This window comes from Balaenoptera acutorostrata, chromosome 5, assembly GCF_949987535.1.
Source record: "Balaenoptera acutorostrata chromosome 5, mBalAcu1.1, whole genome shotgun sequence".
In the NCBI taxonomy this organism is placed as follows: Eukaryota; Metazoa; Chordata; class Mammalia; order Artiodactyla; family Balaenopteridae; genus Balaenoptera; species Balaenoptera acutorostrata.
The window spans coordinates 55,361,587-55,370,766 of record NC_080068.1 but is presented as its reverse complement, the minus strand read 5'-3'; the positions used below and the strand labels follow the sequence as shown (position 1 = coordinate 55,370,766).

The following is a 9,180-nucleotide window of genomic DNA, read 5'->3' as shown; positions in this document are numbered from 1 at the left end:
ATAAGAAATGGAAACACAGTCGTAAGATAAGGAAGTGAATAGTATGTTATACACACATGCATACAAATACATACATACACTTGCATGTGCACACACACACGCACACACACACAACCTGTTATCCTAGTCCTGGGGAAACTGACTCTAACCCCAGCTTGGTTAAAATGAAAAATGATATCCAACAACATACTAGTTTTAATAAATTAGGTTTCTAACCACAGCAGTTTTCTTTAAATCAGTGAGATGAGATTGAACGTTCAATTATAGGTAAAGAAAGTTTAATGTTTCTCTGGTTTTGCACTGATTTCTCTAACAGTGACAGTACAAAGCACTAGTTAAGAGTGTGGGTTTTAGAACCAAATTGCTGGTATTCAATACCATCTCTGCCAGAGTACTAGTTATGATACCTTAGACCAGTTATTACTGCTCAGTCTCTTTATCTGTAAAATGGGGATGATGTTGATAATAGTACTTTGCTTTTGGAGTTGGTTGTTTTGAGGATTAAATGTTATAATACATACAAAGTGCTTAGATTTGTGCTTGAGCACTTAAAGTCCTCAAGAAATGTTAGCTGTTACTATTTTTCTGAATTCTCTTGAGAACTAATTCTAGAAAGAATAAAAGGAAAAGAAGGGACATTGATGCATTGCTACAATTTAGTTCATATAAAACTCTGCTGAAATAGAAATTGAATGCAAGGATGCAATATTTTTGAGGGCTCTTAAATAAATGTGATAAAAAGCCTAAGTTTTATGCATACACATTTAAAGTGATTCTTGAATTTTTTGAGGGCTCTAGTTTTTAGTCCTACGTTTGATGGTTATACACCTTCTGTTGTGTTAAGTGCACCTTTAATTGAAAAACAGAGTATTGTGTTTCATAAGGTAACCGAGATGCTTTGATGCTTCCAAATATGGTCCATGAAACTCTAACCCTGCTCAATAAAATCAAAGAGCTGAAAGCAGAATCATGCAAAAGGTTTCAAACGCATACTTAACATTTTTAAGATTATTTCTTTTCTTAAAATTACAACACTACCAAAAAACTTCCCAATAGATTATAACCAATACCAATAGGATGCTGAGAAAATAATTTTTTAATCATAGAAATTAAAGAAAAAAATTTAAATAAGAGCACAGAGCAACATTACGTGAAGTGACAAGCTTTGAATACACAAATCATACAAATTTGAAAAGAAACCACAAATAGTTGCATTTGGTAGTCACTCAGCCAAAGTTTCAATGAAATGGTAAATGTCAATTATTCCCCAATTTCAACACATTGTGATAGTTGATGATTCAACAAATAACTGATCCCAGGGAGAGGCCCTCAAACCACAGACTTCTTCATTCTATTCACTTCTGAGTATATAAAATAGCTGTGATATTCCAGGGCCAGTCACTTTCCATTTCTTATAACAGCATCCAAGAGAAGGAACTGACTGGGAAGTTTGAGGTAAGAGAGATCTTAAGTATCATTCATCTTAATATATCAAGATAAATTATATACCTTTATATAATATATATTATCTAGATAGATAGAGATATATACATGTATCCAGGAAACTGTCAAAATTAAAATTATTGAGACTGTCATGTAAAGGTTGCTTGAATTTGTAAACTTTAAGTAATTAAACAATCATTTGGGGTATACATATTTGATTTTTCTTAAAATCACCACCCAGCTATAGTAAGTGCATATTTTAGAAGGACCATAAATAAATCTTTGCAGGGCTGGAGTGCTGGTGGCACACTGAGACATAACAAGAGTCTCAGGCTCATCAATTTTAATTTTATGGGTCTAAGTCAGCAAATAAAGGGAACATGCACTACCAGATATTCTCTAAAGTATGAACAGGTGCCAATTTATTTGTAGCCTCCTGTTTTATCTTTAAAATTCGCTGTAGTTACATTCCATTCTATAATATATCATGTTGACTTTAACATAAAAATTACTTGGGTTTTCCTATAAATCCTTGAATGAAACTGATGCTCCAGGAAGATGCATCTAATTTATTCAGAGACATAGTATGTATTCCCCAGCATATGGCAATATACTGCTATGGGTACCACAGCTTGAGAAGTAGAAAAATAAAAGGCGGTAGTTGGCAATTATGCTAGGTCCTGACTACAGGATATGGTCTGGAAGAGTCTGTGATATGGTTTATTTACCTCTTTGCTTAAGGTGGTTTTGAATAATCCTTGAAATCAGTTTGTAGTCTCCCTATTGTATATATTCAGCTTGAATTCTATCCTCTCCAAAACTATTTCCTTGATTTTGTCTCTGTTTTATTCTATATGTTCTCAGTATTTTGTAATTTCTAGGTATAGTATTTATCACAACTTGCCTTACATTATAAAAGTATCTGTCTTTCCTTACTAGCTGCCAGAGGGCAGAAATTATGTCCCTGACAAGCACTTAGCACAATGCTTTGCACTTAGAAGTTATACTATGTGTGTGTATGTGTGTTTGTGAGAAGTATGTGTGAGTGTGTGTGTAAAACTTTTACTTTTACCTATACTGCCCATCTTCCTATAGAATTCTGAACTTGACTGGAATTTTAAATTCCTGTCTTGTCACAATAGTAACATCATCTGGTATTTTTTTAAACCCATTTTGAATTTTGATTAATATGACAAAAAGTAAAGACAAAGTTCAAAACTTGAGTATATTTTTTCTTTTACACTTTATTTTTCTGTCTCATAGATATTTAGAAAACATCAAGAGGTGGTGAAATCCTCCTAGAATCTCCATTAATCACCTCAAAGCCACCCTCAAATAATAATAATGATATGGGCAATTGGCATTTTCCTCAATGTAAAATTAATAATCTTTGTAATGTATTGACCTATAACAGTGTGCTTAGTAAAGTCCATGAAAGCAGGGACTTTCTCAACTGCCATCTATACCCAATACCTAGAATAGTGTTTGACAATCAGTCATCAAGAAATACTTTATGAATAAATAACTGAATAAATATGAGGGCAACATGAAGAAAAGTCCCCTAGCCAACCCCACTTTCCAATCTGATTGCCTTTCCCAGACCCCTCCTATGTTCTCTAGTGTTGCCTGCATCTACACCATGACAAAGAAGAGAACTAACAACTAATGATACCATCCCATAGGGAAAATTGCCCATTCGTGTTTGAAGTCAAATATTATACACATGTGTATTGTATTCATGACAAAATATTTTTAAATGCAAGTTTCTATGTTTTATTGTCTACTTCTCTATTATATAATATGATCATTAGTTAAATATTTAATTTAGCTCAGATTTCTCAAACATTTATTAGCAATTATAACTGACATACTATAACAATGTGTATCAAAAGATAAGGAGTCTACAATAGAAATTAAAGTAGAACAAAATGCTTTGGAAATGTCCTTTACCAAATGTCAAAAATAGATCCCTTCAAACAGCATGGAATTTTGGGGGGCTGCCTGGAAACCAATGCAAATAATCGGTCACCTAAATTAATTTCATGGTCATTATTATATGGAATGTTGTTTTGAACTTATTGAGATCACTAAGTAACTGCTTATCCCCACACTAATAGTCTCTGTATAAACCATGGCCATATTTTTTTCCAGAAGCTACTCTTATTACCATGTACAGAGAAGTATTATTCTTAAATAATCTGTGAATATTTGTTTTTAAAAGAATTGATGCAACATCAAAATTGCAAAATACATTTGATTCTACCTAAAAAATCATGTTCTCCAAATAAGTTGATGCCCTAAGATTGTTAAGTAACTGGTCCAAGGTCAAAGAGCTATTAGGAACATAATTTGTACTACAACTAGATCTTCTGAATTTGTGTTAGCATTTGGTCTTTCTATTACTCATAGAATACTTCTGAATACAATGAAAGTTCTCCTTCTACTCACAGCCATCTTGGCAGTAACCATTGGTTTCCCGGTGAGTAGTTCTACATTCCAGAGTATTTACTGGGGTTTTTTTTTGGGGGGGGTGTCTTTTTTGGTTCATGTTGATTCACGAATCCTAGAAAGTTTTTCTATTTTAAGCATGTCTAATATTTGGCTTGTTAACATTGTATTCTATACAATTTATAAATCATATACTGTTCAGTGTGTAGATTAATTCCACATAGCCTTGGTGCAGTGGTGAATTTGAGTCATTTAGAATAAATATTAACACTTTGCAGAAAAATAATTTCTACAATATTTTCTGGAAGCTCAAATCCTAGATTTTAAAAAAAAAAAGGATACTATGAAACAATATTAGGTAGTGGATAGTCAAATTCTTTCTTTCGTGCATACATATATGTTTTTCAGTTTGTGTGTTTTATTAGCATGAGATGAATTAACTTCACTATTTGATCTTTAGGTCTCTCAAGACAAGGAAAGAGAAGAACGAAGTGTAAGTTACACTTTCTCTTTTTAACATGTAAGATTTCCATGTGAAATATCCATAACTGTGGTTAAAGATATTCCTTTATCCAAGCTTCTCAAACTCTAGAGAAATCCTTAAAGAGTTTGGGTATTAGACTCAACAGAGGTTAAGCCTTCAGGGATTTGACCCATGCTTGTTAGAAAGAGAATTATCTTAGCATCTTAAAAAGTGGGACCAAATTGAAACTTGAATCACTTTATGATGAATTGGATTATAATATTTTTTACTAAAATTATCTAGCCTAATAAAGGTGCATAATCACTCATGCCTCCACTCTGCTTTAACTCTACAAAACCCAGTCCAGAGAAGATAATAATAACAATAATAATAATAACAAAAACTTGAGAATTAGGAAATATGGGCCTGCTTGGTGACCCCACCAGTGGCAATTCACTAAAGGCTTATTTTGGTCTAAACAGTTAATTTAAAAATGTTTAAGAAAATAAAATTTGAAACGAGAATGTCTTGTTTAGGAACTTGTTTATACTCAGATAAATCTTATTATCTGAAAAGAAGCATGATTTTGAGGCTAAAACTATAGAGTATTAAGGATACAGAAATTGATAGGAATATGGATGGAAGGTAGAGAGGGAAAGAGGGAAGGAAGAAAAGAAATAGGAGAGATTATGTCTAAAGTCTTTGGGTAAAGACCTTGTATAAATGCAAAGAGAGAAATCTGATGTCTCCTCATCAAAACCCTCCTCTTGACTTTATATTTACAGAAGCAATTATCAGGAAAATTTGGCTATGAGTAGAAAGGTAAAAGAACATTGTTATCTCTAAGTAATTTCCTAAAATTTTCTAAAATTATGCAAATTAATCAAATCCCTCTTCATAGTTTACACAGAAATGGTAAATGATTTCACAGATTCTATAACATCTACTTAAAAGTTAAGACCTACATGTTCATTTAATTTCTTTCTCTCAACAGGTCAGTGGGAGTGATGAACTACCTTCACAGTTTTTTTTGCCCCCTTACCAGTATCCATTTCACCCATATCCACCATTCCTATATCCATGGTGGGCCTATTTTTATCCTCCTATTCCAGTACCTGCATCTGTCTCTACAACTACCCCTCTTAATGAGCATTAAACAAGAAAGAGAAGTCCCAGTGCAATTTAAGATGAAATAGGTGGTAAGTATACAGAGTACAAAGGATGTGTTTTTTTTTGTTTGTTTTTGTTTTTGTTTTTTGGGTTTTTGGCCTGCAGGATCCTAGTTACCACCCTGCGCTGGGAGCACAGAGTCTTAACCACTGGACTGCTAGGGAAGTCCCCAGCATGTGCTTTTTAACTTTGTTGTCTGTGGATCGGAATACATCATTCCATGAAAAAAATGTTGCAGGGTTTTCACTTAGCCCCATTAAGTTACAGTTTATTTCAATCTTTTTCTCTGGTAGAAACTGTTAGGGTCTCTACTCAGAGGTACAAATGTGTGTACTTCCATGATCCAATCAACACAGCAGTTTAAATCCCTCACTTGCCTTGATGTAATAGAAATAAACTCTTTCTTATTAAAACATTTTTGCAAAATATTTTTAACATTTCTACTATCATCAACAATGGTGCTTATGTATATGTATAGCTGATTCACTTTGTTATAAAGCAGAAACTAACACACCATTGTAAAGCAGTTATACTCCAATAAAGATGTTAAAAAAATAAAATAAAATAAAATAAAAACAATGGTGCATTTAAGGACTGAATCAGAGCACTAAAGAAGACAAAACTTTAACCAAAGTAAAGAACATAATCGATGAACTTGTGGATCTAGGGTCTAAGGTAGACTTCAACCTATTTCTTAGAAAATCATCCATTTTTCTAATTAGTATTAAAACCCCAAACTTAACTTCTAATTATCACATTGAAATAAAATCCTAAAGGCTGAATGCTCCATCTAAAATAGAGGTCCCTATCATCTCATCATCTCAAAAACAAATGGATAGTATGTCAATTACCAATGAATTGAGGAAATGTAGAATATACTAAAGACTATATTAGGACCCAGAGGACAAAAACTTTCATCTAATACCAGCCACGAAAAGCCTATGCTTTCTTTCCTGCATCTACTCAGTCTTCTAGAGCAGAGAGTTTCCCAGTCCTTGAACTAGATATACTTTTCAGGCAATATTTATAATTAAAAACAAAAAGCTTACATGTTCACAAGCAAATGACCCATTGAGGTTAATAACTTTATGCCTGTGATTTATTTCAGGTCACTGTAAAATTGAATGTGAGCCACTTCTTTGAAGAATCAATATTCCTGTTAAGCAAAGAAAAATAAATGTGATTGAAGTAGCATTCAGTGTTTTCTGGTTAATATCTTTCGCCGTCCTCTTTAGTAAACATGAAAGAGAAGATCTGGGTTTCCCATTTTCTAAATTTGCATTGCCAGTAGGAATACAATATAAATTTTAACAGATTTTAATATATACTTCCTGATGACTAACTATTCTAGGGTAAGTACTGGAATGGAAGTAACCAAAATCCACCAGCCCTGGAATTACCTTGACTGAAAGTCTATTCAGTAACTTATGCTGTGTAGTTCCACTGCTTGTATCAATGAGACTAGAAGATGACTTAATTTAATTCAAAAACATGTTTGAGTAATTGAGTCTGAATTACTCAATTACTCATTTGAGTCTGAAATTTATATGCTGTAGCATATTATGCTTGATGTGTTGGTAAAGGATATCAAAAACAACCAAGTACAGTCTCTAACTTCAAAAAAAAAAAGGATAATGGATGGGATCCTAAAAAAAGCATTTATATCATGCTTATAGGTTAGAGCTCTTTTTCAAATCATTCTATCACCAAATCTCCACATAATCTCAGTTCAGTAATCACATTTTATATGTGGGGAAATTGAAGATCATGAAAGTCCTATGTCCTACATGGTCATAGACCTAGTATGTGGCAGAAAAGAAGTAAAACCCAGTATCCAAGTCTTATGCTTTTGTTTCAGCAGTATATCTAGTAAAATAAATTCTGTGTCCAGGACTCCACAATGACAGTACCAAAGACTAGTTAAGTCCATTTCTTTTCACTTTGTTTCAGGAAGAAAAATTAAATTCATGCTAATAAGGGTAAGTGACCCCAGCCCCTCCTGTGCTAATCTAGCTGCCAAACTGCCACTAGAGTTAGCTTTAAAAAACATACAATGACTTATATTTCTGTTTTGCTCAAATGCCTGTAAGGTTTCTTATTGCCTACAATAAGAAGTCTATCTTCCCCCACATGGCATTCAAGGCCTCTACATACTAACCTCCAGCTTCTTTACAAATCCCCCAGGCCACCACCCCAGCCTCCGTTGCATCCTCTACTGTCACACCAGGCCACTGCCATTCCCCACCAGTGGATGTCACACTCAACTGTGACTTTGTTTATTATGCTCTGTCTTCATGGAATGTCCATTCCTCTGTGTCACTGTTGAAACCCAATTTATCTCTCAAGGTCCAAATCCAATATTATGACCTGCCTGAAAACTTTCTCCTGTCTCTCCAAACAGAATGAATCACTTACCATTTTGACCCCTCTCCCACTGCATTTTTTCCACTTTTTTATGAATCTTATACTTTACCCTCTAATAAAATAAATCATTTCCACTTCTTTTCCTTCTTGAAGAGATTGTAAATTCCTGGAGTATCACAATAATATAACTATTCCCCAGTACTTAGCATAGTAGAGAGTACTCAGTGAATGTTTGATAAATGGAATATATTAATAAAAGTTTCAAAATTCCTAATTTTCAAAAAAAGAGATTTTTCATATCTTTGACTTATATCACCATCTAAGTTAGCAAAAGATTCCTTCTTGTGAGAGGAAAATAAACTTCTTAAAATCAATATTTAAATGGTAATAGTTCTCTCTTAATTACAACATTAGCACAACGAATTGGGTAACATTGTGCCTACACATACTTTGCTATAGAGATTTTTAGGGCCCATAAAATGTCAAATCATGAATAAAAATATCTGTCACAAGAAAATGCAAGCATCACACACACACACACACACACACACACACACACACACACAAACTATGTCTTAAAGCATTTAACATTTCATCAACTATGGGAAAACCAAGCTCAGAGGCTTTCAGTTTTTCAAATACATTTTCTCTTCCATACAAAGTAAGTGCACATAGCAAAGGTTTGTGACCTTTATTGAGGAACAATTTGTCCTAATTATCAGTTCCCATAAATCCCATGATGAACACTCTAGAAACAAACCCCTGAAGGAAAAAAAGGTAGCAGGTGGCAAGGAAAAGAAACTTTCCTTCAGTATAAGACAGAAGTCATCCAACAAGATTCTACTTGCACAATAAGCCTTTCATTGTGTCACAATGGCAGCCTTTGTCCCACAGGTAAATTATCAGGAAATCAGAAGAATTCTCATTGAGCAAAGATTACAAGTCTCTACCCCAAGTTTAAATCATCACTGAGACCCTTAGCATCAGTGCGAGAAATTCTGCTATGACCCATAAGCTGGCTACAGATCAAGGTCAGCCTAATGAGCCTCTTGGCATGGCTTGAGCAGGGATTAAAGTCAGTGATCCCAGTTAAAACTATGTGAGTGACAGAGGACCAAACAGTCCTCAGTATAATTGGGTAAATTAATTTTATAGGAATTGTTTCCAAACCTTACAGCTGACAGATTGTATGCCATTGAATGACTGATGAAAGGCAGTCATGGGAAAGAAAGATGGAGGGACATAAAGAAGGTAGGAATTCAGAGCCCTGAAGAGGGGCCAAAGGAAAACCT

At 33.9% G+C, this 9,180-nt stretch overlaps 1 long non-coding RNA gene across 1 annotated transcript; it reads left to right on the top strand.

Moving 5' to 3' along the window:
• Positions 1 to 1,414: 1,414 nt before the first annotated feature.
• Positions 1,415 to 6,718, top strand: LOC130708199 (uncharacterized). Its single transcript, XR_009008288.1, has 5 exons — positions 1,415 to 1,455; positions 3,853 to 3,922; positions 4,352 to 4,384; positions 5,349 to 5,553; positions 6,633 to 6,718. It is a non-coding gene; the product is annotated as an uncharacterized LOC130708199 (long non-coding RNA).
• Positions 6,719 to 9,180: the final 2,462 nt, after the last annotated feature.